Source organism: Phaenicophaeus curvirostris, chromosome 33 (genome assembly GCF_032191515.1).
Source record: "Phaenicophaeus curvirostris isolate KB17595 chromosome 33, BPBGC_Pcur_1.0, whole genome shotgun sequence".
Lineage (NCBI taxonomy): Eukaryota > Metazoa > Chordata > Aves > Cuculiformes > Cuculidae > Phaenicophaeus > Phaenicophaeus curvirostris.
This window is the reverse complement of record NC_091424.1, coordinates 2,534,589-2,552,924: the sequence shown is the minus strand read 5'-3', so window position 1 is coordinate 2,552,924 and position 18,336 is coordinate 2,534,589.

Here is an 18,336-nt window from a genome sequence, read left to right as displayed (position 1 = left end):
CTAGAGCCCCCTGGGACCCCTTTAGGGCCTTCTAGGACAATTCTAGGGCCGCCAGGGTCCATCTAGAGCCCCCTGGGACCCCTTTAGGGCCTTCTAGGACCCTTCTAGGACCACCAGGAGCCCTCTAGAGCCCCCTAGGACCCACTTAGGGCCTTCTAGGACTCTTCTAGTACCCCCAGGGACCCTCTAGAGCCCCCTGGGACCCTTTTAGGGCTTCTAGGACCCTCCTAGGACCCACGGGTACCCTCTAGAGCCCTCTGGGACCCTTCTAGGGCTTTCTTGGACCCTTTTAGAATCACCAGGAACCCTCTAGAGCCCCCGGGACCCTTCTAGGGCCTTCTAGAACCCTTCTAGGACCACGAGAAACCATCTATAGCTCTCTGGGACCCCTTTAGGGCGTTCTAGGACTCTTCTAGGGTCCCCAGAGACCGTCTAGAGCCCCCTGGGATGCCTTAGAGCCTTCGAGGACCCTTCTAGGACCACGAGGAACCCTCTAGAGCCCCCTGGGACCCCCTTAGGGCATTCTAGGACCCTTCTAGGGCCCCCAGGGACCCTCTAGAGCCCCCTGGGACCCACTTAGGGCCTTCTAAGACCCTTCTAGGACCACCAGGAGCCCTCTATAGCCCTCTGGGACACCTTTTTGCACATTCTAGGACACTTCTAGTGCCCCCAGAGACCCTCTAGAGCTCCCTGGGAGTCTTTAGGGCCTACTAGGACCCTTCTAGGATCACCAGGAACCCTCTAGAGCCCTCTGGGACCCACTTAGGGCCTTCTAGGACCCTTCTAGGACCACGAGGAACCCTCTAGAGCCCCCTGGGACCCCCTTAGGGCATTCTAGGACCCTTCTAGGGCCCCCAGGGACCCTCTAGAGCCCCCTGGGACCCCCTTAGGGCTTTCTAAGACCCTTCTAGGACCACCAGGAGCCCTCTATAGCCCTCTGGGACCCTCTTTGCGCCTTCTAGGACCCTTCTAGTGCCCCCAGGGACACTCTAGAGCCCCCTGGGACTCCTTAGGGCCTACTAGGACCCTTCTAGGACCACGAGAAACCCTCTAGAGCCCCCTGGGACCTCCTTAGGTCCTTCGAGGACCGTTCTAGGGTCACCAGGAACCCTCTAGAGCCCTCTGGGACCCACTTAGGGCCTTCTAGGACAATTCTAGCACCCCCAGGGACCCTCTAGAGCCCCCTGGGACACACTTAGGGCCTTCTAGGACCCTTCTAGGACACAGGGAACCCTCAAGAGCCCCCTGGGACCCCCCTAGGGCTTTATAGGGCCATGGTAAGACCCTGGGGAACCCTCCAGAGCACCCTGGGTCCTCTTTATTGCCTTCTAGGACCCTTCTAGGGCTCCCAGGGACCTTCTAGAGCCCCCTGGTTACCCTTTGAGCCTTCTAGAACCCTTCTAGGAGCCCCAGGAACCCTCTAGAGCCCGCTGGGACCCCCTTAGGGCCTTCTAGGACCCTTCTAGGACCACAAGGAACCCTCTAGAGCCCCCTGGGACCCCTTTAGGGCCTTCTAGGACAATTCTAGGGCCGCCAGGGTCCGTCTAGAGCCCCCGGGACCACTTTAGGGCCTTCTAGGACCCTTCTAGGACCACCAGGAGCCCTCTAGAGCCCCCTAGGACTCACTTAGGGCCTTCTAGGACTCTTCTAGTACCCCCAGGGACCCTCTAGAGCCCCCTGGGACACTTTTAGGGCCTTCTAAGACCCTCCTAGGACCCACGGGTACCCTCTAGAGCCCTCTGGGACCCTTCTAGGCCTTTCTTGGACCCTTTTAGAATCACCAGGAACCCTCCAGAGTCCCCTGGGACCCTTCTAGGGCTTTCTAGGACCCTTCTAGGACCACGAGGAACCCTCTAGAGCCCCCAGGACCATTTTAGGGCCTTCTAGGACCCTTCTAGGACCACGAGAAACCATCTATAGCTCTCTGGGACCCCTTTAGGGCGTTCTAGGACTCTTCTAGGGTCCCCAGAGACCGTCTAGAGCCCCCTGGGATGCCTTAGAGCCTTCGAGGACCCTTCTAGGACCACGAGGAACCCTCTAGAGCCCCCTGGGACCCCCTTAGGGCATTCTAGGACCCTTCTAGGGCCCCCAGGGACCCTCTAGAGCCCCCTGGGACCCACTTAGGGCCTTCTAAGACCCTTCTAGGACCACCAGGAGCCCTCTGTAGCCCTCTGGGACACCTTTTTGCACATTCTAGGACACTTCTAGTGCCCCCAGAGACCCTCTAGAGCTCCCTGGGAGTCTTTAGGGCCTACTAGGGTCCTTCTAGGATCACCAGGAACCCTCTAGAGCCCTCTGGGACCCACTTAGGGCCTTCTAGGACCCTTCTAGGACCACGAGGAACCCTCTAGAGCCCCCTGGGACCCCCTTAGGGCATTCTAGGACCCTTCTAGGGCCCCCAGGGACCCTCTAGAGCCCCCTGGGACCCACTTAGGGCTTTCTAAGACCCTTCTAGGACCACGAGGAACTCTCTAGAGCCCCCTGAGACTTGCTTAAGGCCTTCTAGGACTCTTCTAGGACCACGAGAAACCATCTAGAGCCCCCTGGGACTCTTTTAGGGCATTCTATGTTCATTTTAAGACCCTGGGGAACCCTCTAGAGCCTCGTGGTACCACTTAGAGCCTTGTAGGACCCTTCTAGGACCAGAAGGAACCCTCTAGAGCCCCCTGGGACCCCCTTAGGGCCTTCTAGGACAATTCTAGCGCCCCCAGGGACCCTCTAGAGCCCCCTGGGACACACTTAGGGCCTTCTAGGACCCTTCTAGGACACAGGGAACCCTCAAGAGCCCCCTGGGACCCACTTAGGGCTTTCTAGGGCCATGGTAAGACCCTGGGGAACCCTCCAGAGCACCCTGGGTCCTCTTTAGTGCCTTCTAGTACCCTTCTAGGGCCCCCGGGACCTTCTAGAGCCCCCTGGTTACCCTTTGAGCCTTCTAGAACCCTTCTAGGAGCCCCAGGAACCCTCTAGAGCCCCCTGGGACCCCCTTAGGGCCTTCTAGGACCCTTCTAGGACCACAAGGAACCCTCTAGAGCCCCCTGGGACCCCTTTAGGGCCTTCTAGGACAATTCTAGGGCCGCCAGGGTCCGTCTAGAGCCCCCTGGGACCCCTTTAGGGCCTTCTAGGACCCTTCTAGGACCACCAGGAGCCCTCTAGAGCCCCCTAGGACCCACTTAGGGCCTTCTAGGACTCTTCTAGTACCCCCATGGACCCTCTAGAGCCCGCTGGGACCCTTTTAGGGCCTTCTAGGACCCTCCTAGGACCCACGGGTACCCTCTAGAGCCCTCTGGGACCCTTCTAGGCCTTTCTTGGACCCTTTTAGAATCACCAGGAACCCTCCAGAGTCCCCTGGGACCCTTCTAGGGCTTTCTAGGACCCTTCTAGGACCACGAGGAACCCTCTAGAGCCCCCGGGACCATTTTAGGGCCTTCTAGGACCCTTCTAGGACCACGAGAAACCATCTATAGCTCTCTGGGACCCCTTTAGGGCGTTCTAGGACTCTTCTAGGGTCCCCAGAGACCGTCTAGAGCCCCCTGGGATGCCTTAGAGCCTTCGAGGACCCTTCTAGGACCACGAGGAACCCTCTAGAGCCCCCTGGGACCCCCTTAGGGCATTCTAGGACCCTTCTAGGACCACCAGGAGCCCTCTAGAGCTCTCTGGGACACCTTTTTGCACATTCTAGGACACTTCTAGTGCCCCCAGAGACCCTCTAGAGCTCCCTGGGAGTCTTTAGGGCCTACTAGGACCCTTCTAGGATCACCAGGAACCCTCTAGAGCCCTCTGGGACCCACTTAGGGCCTTCTAGGACCCTTCTAGGACCACGAGGAACCCTCTAGAGCCCCCTGGGACCCCCTTAGGGCATTCTAGGACCCTTCTAGGGCCCCCAGGGACCCTCTAGAGCCCCCTGGGACCCCCTTAGGGCTTTCTAAGACCCTTCTAGGACCACCAGGAGCCCTCTATAGCCCTCTGGGACCCTCTTTGCGCCTTCTAGGACCCTTCTAGTGCCCCCAGGGACACTCTAGAGCCCCCTGGGACTCTTTAGGGCCTACTAGGACCCTTCTAGGACCACGAGGAACCCTCTAGAGCCCCCTGGGACCCCCTTAGTGCATTCTAGGACCCTTCTAGGGCCCCCAGGGACCCTCTAGAGCCCCCTGGGACCCCCTTAGGGCTTTCTAAGATCCTTCTAGGACCACCAGGAGCCCTCTATAGCCCTCTGGGACCCTCTTTGCGCCTTCTAGGACCCTTCTAGTGCCCCCAGGGACACTCTAGAGCCCCCTGGGACTCCTTAGGGCCTACTAGGACCCTTCTAGGACCACGAGAAACCCTCTAGAGCCCCCTGGGACCTCCTTAGGTCCTTCTAGGACCGTTCTAGGGTCACCAGGAACCCTCTAGAGCCCTCTGGGACCCACTTAGGGCCTTCTAGGACCCTTCTAGGACCACGAGGAACTCTCTAGAGCCCCCTGGGACTTGCTTAAGGCCTTCTAGGACCCTTCTAGGACCACAAGGAACCCTCTAGAGCCCCCTGGGACCCCTTTAGGGCCTTCTAGGACAATTCTAGGGCCGCCAGGGTCCGTCTAGAGCCCCCTGGGACCCCTTTAGGGCCTTCTAGGACCCTTCTAGGACCACCAGGAGCCCTCTAGAGCCCCCTAGGACCCACTTAGGGCCTTCTAGGACTCTTCTAGTACCCCCAGGGACCCTCTAGAGCCCCCTGGGACCCTTTTAGGGCTTCTAGGACCCTCCTAGGACCCACGGGTACCCTCTAGAGCCCTCTGGGACCCTTCTAGGGCTTTCTTGGACCCTTTTAGAATCACCAGGAACCCTCTAGAGCCCCCGGGACCCTTCTAGGGCCTTCTAGAACCCTTCTAGGACCACGAGAAACCATCTATAGCTCTCTGGGACCCCTTTAGGGCGTTCTAGGACTCTTCTAGGGTCCCCAGAGACCGTCTAGAGCCCCCTGGGATGCCTTAGAGCCTTCGAGGACCCTTCTAGGACCACGAGGAACCCTCTAGAGCCCTCTGGGACCCCCTTAGGGCATTCTAGGACCCTTCTAGGGCCCCCAGGGACCCTCTAGAGCCCCCTGGGACCCACTTAGGGCCTTCTAAGACCCTTCTAGGACCACCAGGAGCCCTCTATAGCCCTCTGGGACACCTTTTTGCACATTCTAGGACACTTCTAGTGCCCCCAGAGACCCTCTAGAGCTCCCTGGGAGTCTTTAGGGCCTACTAGGACCCTTCTAGGATCACCAGGAACCCTCTAGAGCCCTCTGGGACCCACTTAGGGCCTTCTAGGACCCTTCTAGGACCACGAGGAACCCTCTAGAGCCCCCTGGGACCCCCTTAGGGCATTCTAGGACCCTTCTAGGGCCCCCAGGGACCCTCTAGAGCCCCCTGGGACCCCCTTAGGGCTTTCTAAGACCCTTCTAGGACCACCAGGAGCCCTCTATAGCCCTCTGGGACCCTCTTTGCGCCTTCTAGGACCCTTCTAGTGCCCCCAGGGACACTCTAGAGCCCCCTGGGACTCCTTAGGGCCTACTAGGACCCTTCTAGGACCACGAGAAACCCTCTAGAGCCCCCTGGGACCTCCTTAGGTCCTTCGAGGACCGTTCTAGGGTCACCAGGAACCCTCTAGAGCCCTCTGGGACCCACTTAGGGCCTTCTAGGACAATTCTAGCACCCCCAGGGACCCTCTAGAGCCCCCTGGGACACACTTAGGGCCTTCTAGGACCCTTCTAGGACACAGGGAACCCTCAAGAGCCCCCTGGGACCCCCCTAGGGCTTTATAGGGCCATGGTAAGACCCTGGGGAACCCTCCAGAGCACCCTGGGTCCTCTTTAGTGCCTTCTAGGACCCTTCTAGGGCTCCCAGGGACCTTCTAGAGCCCCCTGGTTACCCTTTGAGCCTTCTAGAACCCTTCTAGGAGCCCCAGGAACCCTCTAGAGCCCGCTGGGACCCCCTTAGGGCCTTCTAGGACCCTTCTAGGACCACAAGGAACCCTCTAGAGCCCCCTGGGACCCCTTTAGGGCCTTCTAGGACAATTCTAGGGCCGCCAGGGTCCGTCTAGAGCCCCCGGGACCACTTTAGGGCCTTCTAGGACCCTTCTAGGACCACCAGGAGCCCTCTAGAGCCCCCTAGGACTCACTTAGGGCCTTCTAGGACTCTTCTAGTACCCCCAGGGACCCTCTAGAGCCCGCTGGGACCCTTTTAGGGCCTTCTAAGACCCTCCTAGGACCCACGGGTACCCTCTAGAGCCCTCTGGGACCCTTCTAGGCCTTTCTTGGACCCTTTTAGAATCACCAGGAACCCTCCAGAGTCCCCTGGGACCCTTCTAGGGCTTTCTAGGACCCTTCTAGGACCACGAGGAACCCTCTAGAGCACCCGGGACCATTTTAGGGCCTTCTAGGACCCTTCTAGGACCACGAGAAACCATCTATAGCTCTCTGGGACCCCTTTAGGGCGTTCTAGGACTCTTCTAGGGTCCCCAGAGACCGTCTAGAGCCCCCTGGGATGCCTTAGAGCCTTCGAGGACCCTTCTAGGACCACGAGGAACCCTCTAGAGCCCCCTGGGACCCCCTTAGGGCATTCTAGGACCCTTCTAGGGCCCCCAGGGACCCTCTAGAGCCCCCTGGGACCCACTTAGGGCCTTCTAAGACCCTTCTAGGACCACCAGGAGCCCTCTGTAGCCCTCTGGGACACCTTTTTGCACATTCTAGGACACTTCTAGTGCCCCCAGAGACCCTCTAGAGCTCCCTGGGAGTCTTTAGGGCCTACTAGGGTCCTTCTAGGATCACCAGGAACCCTCTAGAGCCCTCTGGGACCCACTTAGGGCCTTCTAGGACCCTTCTAGGACCACGAGGAACCCTCTAGAGCCCCCTGGGACCCCCTTAGGGCATTCTAGGACCCTTCTAGGGCCCCCAGGGACCCTCTAGAGCCCCCTGGGACCCACTTAGGGCTTTCTAAGACCCTTCTAGGACCACGAGGAACTCTCTAGAGCCCCCTGAGACTTGCTTAAGGCCTTCTAGGACTCTTCTAGGACCACGAGAAACCATCTAGAGCCCCCTGGGACCCACTTAGGGCATTCTAGGTTCATTTTAAGACCCTGGGGAACCCTCTAGAGCCTCGTGGTACCACTTAGAGCCTTGTAGGACCCTTCTAGGACCAGAAGGAACCCTCTAGAGCCCCCTGGGACCCCCTTAGGGCCTTCTAGGACAATTCTAGCGCCCCCAGGGACCCTCTAGAGCCCCCTGGGACACACTTAGGGCCTTCTAGGACCCTTCTAGGACACAGGGAACCCTCAAGAGCCCCCTGGGACCCACTTAGGGCTTTCTAGGGCCATGGTAAGACCCTGGGGAACCCTCCAGAGCACCCTGGGTCCTCTTTAGTGCCTTCTAGTACCCTTCTAGGGCCCCCGGGACCTTCTAGAGCCCCCTGGTTACCCTTTGAGCCTTCTAGAACCCTTCTAGGAGCCCCAGGAACCCTCTAGAGCCCCCTGGGACCCCCTTAGGGCCTTCTAGGACCCTTCTAGGACCACAAGGAACCCTCTAGAGCCCCCTGGGACCCCTTTAGGGCCTTCTAGGACAATTCTAGCGCCCCCAGGGACCCTCTAGAGCCCCCTGGGACACACTTAGGGCCTTCTAGGACCCTTCTAGGACACAGGGAACCCTTAAGACCCCCCTGGGACCCCCCTAGGGCTTTCTAGGGCCATGGTAAGACCCTGGGGAACCCTCCAGAGCACCCTGGGTCCTCTTTAGTGCCTTCTAGTACCCTTCTAGGGCCCCCAGGGACCTTCTAGAGCCCCCTGGTTACCCTTTGAGCCTTCTAGAACCCTTCTAGGAGCCCCAGGAACCCTCTAGAGCCCGCTGGGACCCCCTTAGGGCCTTCTAGGACCCTTCTAGGACCACAAGGAACCCTCTAGAGCCCCCTGGGACCCCTTTAGGGCCTTCTAGGACAATTCTAGGGCCGCCAGGGTCCGTCTAGAGCCCCCGGGACCCCTTTAGGGCCTTCTAGGACCCTTGTAGGACCACCAGGAGCCCTCTAGAGCCCCCTAGGACTCACTTAGGGCCTTCTAGGACTCTTCTAGTACCCCCAGGGACCCTCTAGAGCCCCCTGGGACCCTTTTAGGGCCTTCTAAGACCCTCCTAGGACCCATGGGTACCCTCTAGAGCCCTCTGGGACCCTTCAAGGCCTTTCTTGGACCCTTTTAGAATCACCAGGAACCCTCCAGAGTCCCCTGGGACCCTTCTAGGGCTTTCTAGGACCCTTCTAGGACCACGAGGAACCCTCTAGAGCCCCCAGGACCATTTTAGGGCCTTCTAGGACCCTTCTAGGACCACGAGAAACCATCTATAGCTCTCTGGGACCCCTTTAGGGCGTTCTAGGACTCTTCTAGGGTCCCCAGAGACCGTCTAGAGCCCCCTGGGATGCCTTAGAGCCTTCGAGGACCCTTCTAGGACCACGAGGAACCCTCTAGAGCCCCCTGGGACCCCCTTAGGGCATTCTAGGACCCTTCTAGGACCACCAGGAGCCCTCTAGAGCTCTCTGGGACACCTTTTTGCACATTCTAGGACACTTCTAGTGCCCCCAGAGACCCTCTAGAGCTCCCTGGGAGTCTTTAGGGCCTACTAGGACCCTTCTAGGATCACCAGGAACCCTCTAGAGCCCTCTGGGACCCACTTAGGGCATTCTAGGACCCTTCTAGGACCACCAGGAGCCCTCTAGAGCTCTCTGGGACACCTTTTTGCACATTCTAGGACACTTCTAGTGCCCCCAGAGACCCTCTAGAGCTCCCTGGGAGTCTTTAGGGCCTACTAGGACCCTTCTAGGATCACCAGGAACCCTCTAGAGCCCTCTGGGACCCACTTAGGGCCTTCTAGGACCCTTCTAGGACCACGAGGAACCCTCTAGAGCCCCCTGGGACCCCCTTAGGGCATTCTAGGACCCTTCTAGGGCCCCCAGGGACCCTCTAGAGCCCCCTGGGACCCACTTAGGGCTTTCTAAGACCCTTCTAGGACCACCAGGAGCCCTCTATAGCCCTCTGGGACCCTCTTTGCGCCTTCTAGGACCCTTCTAGTGCCCCCAGGGACACTCTAGAGCCCCCTGGGACTCTTTAGGGCCTACTAGGACCCTTCTAGGACCACGAGGAACCCTCTAGAGCCCCCTGGGACCCCCTTAGGGCATTCTAGGACCCTTCTAGGGCCCCCAGGGACCCTCTAGAGCCCCCTGGGACCCCCTTAGGGCTTTCTAAGATCCTTCTAGGACCACCAGGAGCCCTCTATAGCCCTCTGGGACCCTCTTTGCGCCTTCTAGGACCCTTCTAGTGCCCCCAGGGACACTCTAGAGCCCCCTGGGACTCCTTAGGGCCTACTAGGACCCTTCTAGGACCACGAGAAACCCTCTAGAGCCCCCTGGGACCTCCTTAGGTCCTTCTAGGACCGTTCTAGGGTCACCAGGAACCCTCTAGAGCCCTCTGGGACCCACTTAGGGCCTTCTAGGACCCTTCTAGGACCACGAGGAACTCTCTAGAGCCCCCTGGGACTTGCTTAAGGCCTTCTAGGACCCTTCTAGGACCACAAGGAACCCTCTAGAGCCCCCTGGGACCCCTTTAGGGCCTTCTAGGACAATTCAAGGGCCGCCAGGGTCCGTCTAGAGCCCCCTGGGACCCCTTTAGGGCCTTCTAGGACCCTTCTAGGACCACCAGGAGCCCTCTAGAGCCCCCTAGGACCCACTTAGGGCCTTCTAGGACTCTTCTAGTACCCCCAGGGACCCTCTAGAGCCCCCTGGGACCCTTTTAGGGCTTCTAGGACCCTCCTAGGACCCACGGGTACCCTCTAGAGCCCTCTGGGACCCTTCTAGGGCTTTCTTGGACCCTTTTAGAATCACCAGGAACCCTCTAGAGCCCCCGGGACCCTTCTAGGGCCTTCTAGAACCCTTCTAGGACCACGAGAAACCATCTATAGCTCTCTGGGACCCCTTTAGGGCGTTCTAGGACTCTTCTAGGGTCCCCAGAGACCGTCTAGAGCCCCCTGGGATGCCTTAGAGCCTTCGAGGACCCTTCTAGGACCACGAGGAACCCTCTAGAGCCCCCTGGGACCCCCTTAGGGCATTCTAGGACCCTTCTAGGGCCCCCAGGGACCCTCTAGAGCCCCCTGGGACCCACTTAGGGCCTTCTAAGACCCTTCTAGGACCACCAGGAGCCCTCTATAGCCCTCTGGGACACCTTTTTGCACATTCTAGGACACTTCTAGTGCCCCCAGAGACCCTCTAGAGCTCCCTGGGAGTCTTTAGGGCCTACTAGGACCCTTCTAGGATCACCAGGAACCCTCTAGAGCCCTCTGGGACCCACTTAGGGCCTTCTAGGACCCTTCTAGGACCACGAGGAACCCTCTAGAGCCCCCTGGGACCCCCTTAGGGCATTCTAGGACCCTTCTAGGGCCCCCAGGGACCCTCTAGAGCCCCCTGGGACCCCCTTAGGGCTTTCTAAGACCCTTCTAGGACCACCAGGAGCCCTCTATAGCCCTCTGGGACCCTCTTTGCGCCTTCTAGGACCCTTCTAGTGCCCCCAGGGACACTCTAGAGCCCCCTGGGACTCCTTAGGGCCTACTAGGACCCTTCTAGGACCACGAGAAACCCTCTAGAGCCCCCTGGGACCTCCTTAGGTCCTTCGAGGACCGTTCTAGGGTCACCAGGAACCCTCTAGAGCCCTCTGGGACCCACTTAGGGCCTTCTAGGACAATTCTAGCACCCCCAGGGACCCTCTAGAGCCCCCTGGGACACACTTAGGGCCTTCTAGGACCCTTCTAGGACACAGGGAACCCTCAAGAGCCCCCTGGGACCCCCCTAGGGCTTTCTAGGGCCATGGTAAGACCCTGGGGAACCCTCCAGAGCACCCTGGGTCCTCTTTAGTGCCTTCTAGGACCCTTCTAGGGCTCCCAGGGACCTTCTAGAGCCCCCTGGTTACCCTTTGAGCCTTCTAGAACCCTTCTAGGAGCCCCAGGAACCCTCTAGAGCCCGCTGGGACCCCCTTAGGGCCTTCTAGGACCCTTCTAGGACCACAAGGAACCCTCTAGAGCCCCCTGGGACCCCTTTAGGGCCTTCTAGGACAATTCTAGGGCCGCCAGGGTCCGTCTAGAGCCCCCGGGACCCCTTTAGGGCCTTCTAGGACCCTTCTAGGACCACCAGGAGCCCTCTAGAGCCCCCTAGGACTCACTTAGGGCCTTCTAGGACTCTTCTAGTACCCCCAGGGACCCTCTAGAGCCCCCTGGGACACTTTTAGGGCCTTCTAAGACCCTCCTAGGACCCATGGGTACCCTCTAGAGCCCTCTGGGACCCTTCTAGGCCTTTCTTGGACCCTTTTAGAATCACCAGGAACCCTCCAGAGTCCCCTGGGACCCTTCTAGGGCTTTCTAGGACCCTTCTAGGACCACGAGGAACCCTCTAGAGCCCCCAGGACCATTTTAGGGCCTTCTAGGACCCTTCTAGGACCACGAGAAACCATCTATAGCTCTCTGGGACCCCTTTAGGGCGTTCTAGGACTCTTCTAGGGTCCCCAGAGACCGTCTAGAGCCCCCTGGGATGCCTTAGAGCCTTCGAGGACCCTTCTAGGACCACGAGGAACCCTCTAGAGCCCCCTGGGACCCCCTTAGGGCATTCTAGGACCCTTCTAGGGCCCCCAGGGACCCTCTAGAGCCCCCTGGGACCCACTTAGGGCCTTCTAAGACCCTTCTAGGACCACCAGGAGCCCTCTGTAGCCCTCTGGGACACCTTTTTGCACATTCTAGGACACTTCTAGTGCCCCCAGAGACCCTCTAGAGCTCCCTGGGAGTCTTTTAGGGCCTACTAGGGTCCTTCTAGGATCACCAGGAACCCTCTAGAGCCCTCTGGGACCCACTTAGGGCCTTCTAGGACCCTTCTAGGACCACGAGGAACCCTCTAGAGCCCCCTGGGACCCCCTTAGGGCATTCTAGGACCCTTCTAGGGCCCCCAGGGACCCTCTAGAGCCCCCTGGGACCCACTTAGGGCTTTCTAAGACCCTTCTAGGACCACGAGGAACTCTCTAGAGCCCCCTGAGACTTGCTTAAGGCCTTCTAGGACTCTTCTAGGACCACGAGAAACCATCTAGAGCCCCCTGGGACTCTTTTAGGGCATTCTATGTTCATTTAAGACCCTGGGGAACCCTCTAGAGCCTCGTGGTACCACTTAGAGCCTTGTAGGACCCTTCTAGGACCAGAAGGAACCCTCTAGAGCCCCCTGGGACCCCCTTAGGGCCTTCTAGGACAATTCTAGCGCCCCCAGGGACCCTCTAGAGCCCCCTGGGACACACTTAGGGCCTTCTAGGACCCTTCTAGGACACAGGGAACCCTCAAGAGCCCCCTGGGACCCACTTAGGGCTTTCTAGGGCCATGGTAAGACCCTGGGGAACCCTCCAGAGCACCCTGGGTCCTCTTTAGTGCCTTCTAGTACCCTTCTAGGGCCCCCGGGACCTTCTAGAGCCCCCTGGTTACACTTTGAGCCTTCTAGAACCCTTCTAGGAGCCCCAGGAACCCTCTAGAGCCCCCTGGGACCCCCTTAGGGCCTTCTAGGACCCTTCTAGGACCACAAGGAACCCTCTAGAGCCCCCTGGGACCCCTTTAGGGCCTTCTAGGACAATTCTAGGGCCGCCAGGGTCCGTCTAGAGCCCCCTGGGACCCCTTTAGGGCCTTCTAGGACCCTTCTAGGACCACCAGGAGCCCTCTAGAGCCCCCTAGGACCCACTTAGGGCCTTCTAGGACTCTTCTAGTACCCCCATGGACCCTCTAGAGCCCGCTGGGACCCTTTTAGGGCCTTCTAGGACCCTCCTAGGACCCACGGGGAACCCTCTAGAGCCCTCTGGGACCCTTCTAGGCCTTTCTTGGACCCTTTTAGAATCACCAGGAACCCTCCAGAGTCCCCTGGGACCCTTCTAGGGCTTTCTAGGACCCTTCTAGGACCACGAGAAACCCTCTAGAGCCCCCTGGGACCATTTTAGGGCCTTCTAGGACCCTTCTAGGACCACGAGAAACCATCTATAGCTCTCTGGGACCCCTTTAGGGCGTTCTAGGACTCTTCTAGGGTCCCCAGAGACCGTCTAGAGACCCCTGGGATGCCTTAGAGCCTTCGAGGACCCTTCTAGGACCACGAGGAACCCTCTAGAGCCCCCTGGGACCCCCTTAGGGCATTCTAGGACCCTTCTAGGGCCCCCAGGGACCCTCTAGAGCCCCCTGGGACCCCCTTAGGGCTTTCTAAGACCCTTCTAGGACCACCAGGAGCCCTCTATAGCCCTCTGGGACCCTCTTTGCGCCTTCTAGGACCCTTCTAGTGCCCCCAGGGACACTCTAGAGCCCCCTGGGACTCCTTAGAGCCTACTAGGACCCTTCTAGGACCACGAGAAACCCTCTAGAGCCCCCTGGGACCTTCTTAGGTCCTTCGAGGACCGTTCTAGGGTCACCAGGAACCCTCTAGAGCCCTCTGGGACCCACTTAGGGCCTTCTAGGACCCTTCTAGGACCACGAGGAACTCTCTAGAGCCCCCTGAGACTTGCTTAAGGCCTACTAGGACTCTTCTAGGACCACGAGAAACCATCTAGAGCCCCCTGGGACCCACTTAGGGCATTCTAGGTTCATTTTAAGACCCTGGGGAACCCTCTAGAGCCTCGTGGTACCACTTAGAGCCTTGTAGGACCCTTCTAGGACCAGAAGGAACCCTCTAGAGCCCCCTGGGACCCCCTTAGGGCCTTCTAGGACAATTCTAGCGCCCCCAGGGACCCTCTAGAGCCCCCTGGGACACACTTAGGGCCTTCTAGGACCCTTCTAGGACACAGGGAACCCTCAAGAGCCCCCTGGGACCCCCTTAGGGCTTTCTAGGGCCATGGTAAGACCCTGGGGAACCCTCCAGAGCACCCTGGGTCCTCTTTAGTGCCTTCTAGTACCCTTCTAGTGCCCCCAGGGACCTTCTAGAGCCCCCTGGTTACCCTTTGAGCCTTCTAGAACCCTTCTAGGAGCCCCAGGAACCCTCTAGAGCCCCCTGGGACCCCTTTAGGGCCTTCTAGGACAATTCTAGGGCCGCCAGGGTCCGTCTAGAGCCCCCTGGGACCCCTTTAGGGCCTTCTAGGACCCTTCTAGGACCACCAGGAGCCCTCTAGAGCCCCCTAGGACCCACTTAGGGCCTTCTAGGACTCTTCTAGTACCCCCAGGGACCCTCTAGAGCCCCCTGGGACCCTTTTAGGGCCTTCTAAGACCCTCCTAGGACCCATGGGTACCCTCTAGAGCCCTCTGGGACCCTTCAAGGCCTTTCTTGGACCCTTTTAGAATCACCAGGAACCCTCCAGAGTCCCCTGGGACCCTTCTAGGGCTTTCTAGGACCCTTCTAGGACCACGAGGAACCCTCTAGAGCCCCCAGGACCATTTTAGGGCCTTCTAGGACCCTTCTAGGACCACGAGAAACCATCTATAGCTCTCTGGGACCCCTTTAGGGCGTTCTAGGACTCTTCTAGGGTCCCCAGAGAACGTCTAGAGCCCCCTGGGATGCCTTAGAGCCTTCGAGGACCCTTCTAGGACCACGAGGAACCCTCTAGAGCCCCCTGGGACCCCCTTAGGGCATTCTAGGACCCTTCTAGGACCACCAGGAGCCCTCTAGAGCTCTCTGGGACACCTTTTTGCACATTCTAGGACACTTCTAGTGCCCCCAGAGACCCTCTAGAGCTCCCTGGGAGTCTTTAGGGCCTACTAGGACCCTTCTAGGATCACCAGGAACCCTCTAGAGCCCTCTGGGACCCACTTAGGGCCTTCTAGGACCCTTCTAGGACCACGAGGAACCCTCTAGAGCCCCCTGGGACCCCCTTAGGGCATTCTAGGACCCTTCTAGGGCCCCCAGGGACCCTCTAGAGCCCCCTGGGACCCACTTAGGGCTTTCTAAGACCCTTCTAGGACCACCAGGAGCCCTCTATAGCCCTCTGGGACCCTCTTTGCGCCTTCTAGGACCCTTCTAGTGCCCCCAGGGACACTCTAGAGTCCCCTGGGACTCTTTAGGGCCTACTAGGACCCTTCTAGGACCACGAGGAACCCTCTAGAGCCCCCTGGGACCCCCTTAGGGCATTCTAGGACCCTTCTAGGGCCCCCAGGGACCCTCTAGAGCCCCCTGGGACCCCCTTAGGGCTTTCTAAGATCCTTCTAGGACCACCAGGAGCCCTCTATAGCCCTCTGGGACCCTCTTTGCGCCTTCTAGGACCCTTCTAGTGCCCCCAGGGACACTCTAGAGCCCCCTGGGACTCCTTAGGGCCTACTAGGACCCTTCTAGGACCACGAGAAACCCTCTAGAGCCCCCTGGGACCTCCTTAGGTCCTTCTAGGACCGTTCTAGGGTCACCAGGAACCCTCTAGAGCCCTCTGGGACCCACTTAGGGCCTTCTAGGACCCTTCTAGGACCACGAGGAACTCTCTAGAGCCCCCTGGGACTTGCTTAAGGCCTTCTAGGACCCTTCTAGGACCACAAGGAACCCTCTAGAGCCCCCTGGGACCCCTTTAGGGCCTTCTAGGACAATTCTAGGGCCGCCAGGGTCCGTCTAGAGCCCCCTGGGACCCCTTTAGGGCCTTCTAGGACCCTTCTAGGACCACCAGGAGCCCTCTAGAGCCCCCTAGGACCCACTTAGGGCCTTCTAGGACTCTTCTAGTACCCCCAGGGACCCTCTAGAGCCCCCTGGGACCCTTTTAGGGCTTCTAGGACCCTCCTAGGACCCACGGGTACCCTCTAGAGCCCTCTGGGACCCTTCTAGGGCTTTCTTGGACCCTTTTAGAATCACCAGGAACCCTCTAGAGCCCCCGGGACCCTTCTAGGGCCTTCTAGAACCCTTCTAGGACCACGAGAAACCATCTATAGCTCTCTGGGACCCCTTTAGGGCGTTCTAGGACTCTTCTAGGGTCCCCAGAGACCGTCTAGAGCCCCCTGGGATGCCTTAGAGCCTTCGAGGACCCTTCTAGGACCACGAGGAACCCTCTAGAGCCCCCTGGGACCCCCTTAGGGCATTCTAGGACCCTTCTAGGGCCCCCAGGGACCCTCTAGAGCCCCCTGGGACCCACTTAGTGCCTTCTAAGACCCTTCTAGGACCACCAGGAGCCCTCTATAGCCCTCTGGGACACCTTTTTGCACATTCTAGGACACTTCTAGTGCCCCCAGAGACCCTCTAGAGCTCCCTGGGAGTCTTTAGGGCCTACTAGGACCCTTCTAGGATCACCAGGAACCCTCTAGAGCCCTCTGGGACCCACTTAGGGCCTTCTAGGACCCTTCTAGGACCACGAGGAACCCTCTAGAGCCCCCTGGGACCCCCTTAGGGCATTCTAGGACCCTTCTAGGGCCCCCAGGGACCCTCTAGAGCCCCCTGGGACCCCCTTAGGGCTTTCTAAGACCCTTCTAGGACCACCAGGAGCCCTCTATAGCCCTCTGGGACCCTCTTTGCGCCTTCTAGGACCCTTCTAGTGCCCCCAGGGACACTCTAGAGCCCCCTGGGACTCCTTAGGGCCTACTAGGACCCTTCTAGGACCACGAGAAACCCTCTAGAGCCCCCTGGGACCTCCTTAGGTCCTTCGAGGACCGTTCTAGGGTCACCAGGAACCCTCTAGAGCCCTCTGGGACCCACTTAGGGCCTTCTAGGACAATTCTAGCACCCCCAGGGACCCTCTAGAGCCCCCTGGGACACACTTAGGGCCTTCTAGGACCCTTCTAGGACACAGGGAACCCTCAAGAGCCCCCTGGGACCCCCCTAGGGCTTTCTAGGGCCATGGTAAGACCCTGGGGAACCCTCCAGAGCACCCTGGGTCCTCTTTAGTGCCTTCTAGGACCCTTCTAGGGCTCCCAGGGACCTTCTAGAGCCCCCTGGTTACCCTTTGAGCCTTCTAGAACCCTTCTAGGAGCCCCAGGAACCCTCTAGAGCCCGCTGGGACCCCCTTAGGGCCTTCTAGGACCCTTCTAGGACCACAAGGAACCCTCTAGAGCCCCCTGGGACCCCTTTAGGGCCTTCTAGGACAATTCTAGGGCCGCCAGGGTCCGTCTAGAGCCCCCGGGACCACTTTAGGGCCTTCTAGGACCCTTCTAGGACCACCAGGAGCCCTCTAGAGCCCCCTAGGACTCACTTAGGGCCTTCTAGGACTCTTCTAGTACCCCCAGGGACCCTCTAGAGCCCCCTGGGACACTTTTAGGGCCTTCTAAGACCCTCCTAGGACCCATGGGTACCCTCTAGAGCCCTCTGGGACCCTTCTAGGCCTTTCTTGGACCCTTTTAGAATCACCAGGAACCCTCCAGAGTCCCCTGGGACCCTTCTAGGGCTTTCTAGGACCCTTCTAGGACCACGAGGAACCCTCTAGAGCCCCCAGGACCATTTTAGGGCCTTCTAGGACCCTTCTAGGACCACGAGAAACCATCTATAGCTCTCTGGGACCCCTTTAGGGCGTTCTAGGACTCTTCTAGGGTCCCCAGAGACCGTCTAGAGCCCCCTGGGATGCCTTAGAGCCTTCGAGGACCCTTCTAGGACCACGAGGAACCCTCTAGAGCCCCCTGGGACCCCCTTAGGGCATTCTAGGACCCTTCTAGGGCCCCCAGGGACCCTCTAGAGCCCCCTGGGACCCACTTAGGGCCTTCTAAGACCCTTCTAGGACCACCAGGAGCCCTCTGTAGCCCTCTGGGACACCTTTTTGCACATTCTAGGACACTTCTAGTGCCCCCAGAGACCCTCTAGAGCTCCCTGGGAGTCTTTAGGGCCTACTAGGGTCCTTCTAGGATCACCAGGAACCCTCTAGAGCCCTCTGGGACCCACTTAGGGCCTTCTAGGACCCTTCTAGGACCACGAGGAACCCTCTAGAGCCCCCTGGGACCCCCTTAGGGCATTCTAGGACCCTTCTAGGGCCCCCAGGGACCCTCTAGAGCCCCCTGGGACCCACTTAGGGCTTTCTAAGACCCTTCTAGGACCACGAGGAACTCTCTAGAGCCCCCTGAGACTTGCTTAAGGCCTTCTAGGACTCTTCTAGGACCACGAGAAACCATCTAGAGCCCCCTGGGACTCTATTAGGGCATTCTAGGTTCATTTTAAGACCCTGGGGAACCCTCTAGAGCCTCGTGGTACCACTTAGAGCCTTGTAGGACCCTTCTAGGACCAGAAGGAACCCTCTAGAGCCCCCTGGGACCCCCTTAGGGCCTTCTAGGACAATTCTAGCGCCCCCAGGGACCCTCTAGAGCCCCCTGGGACACACTTAGGGCCTTCTAGGACCCTTCTAGGACACAGGGAACCCTCAAGAGCCCCCTGGGACCCACTTAGGGCTTTCTAGGGCCATGGTAAGACCCTG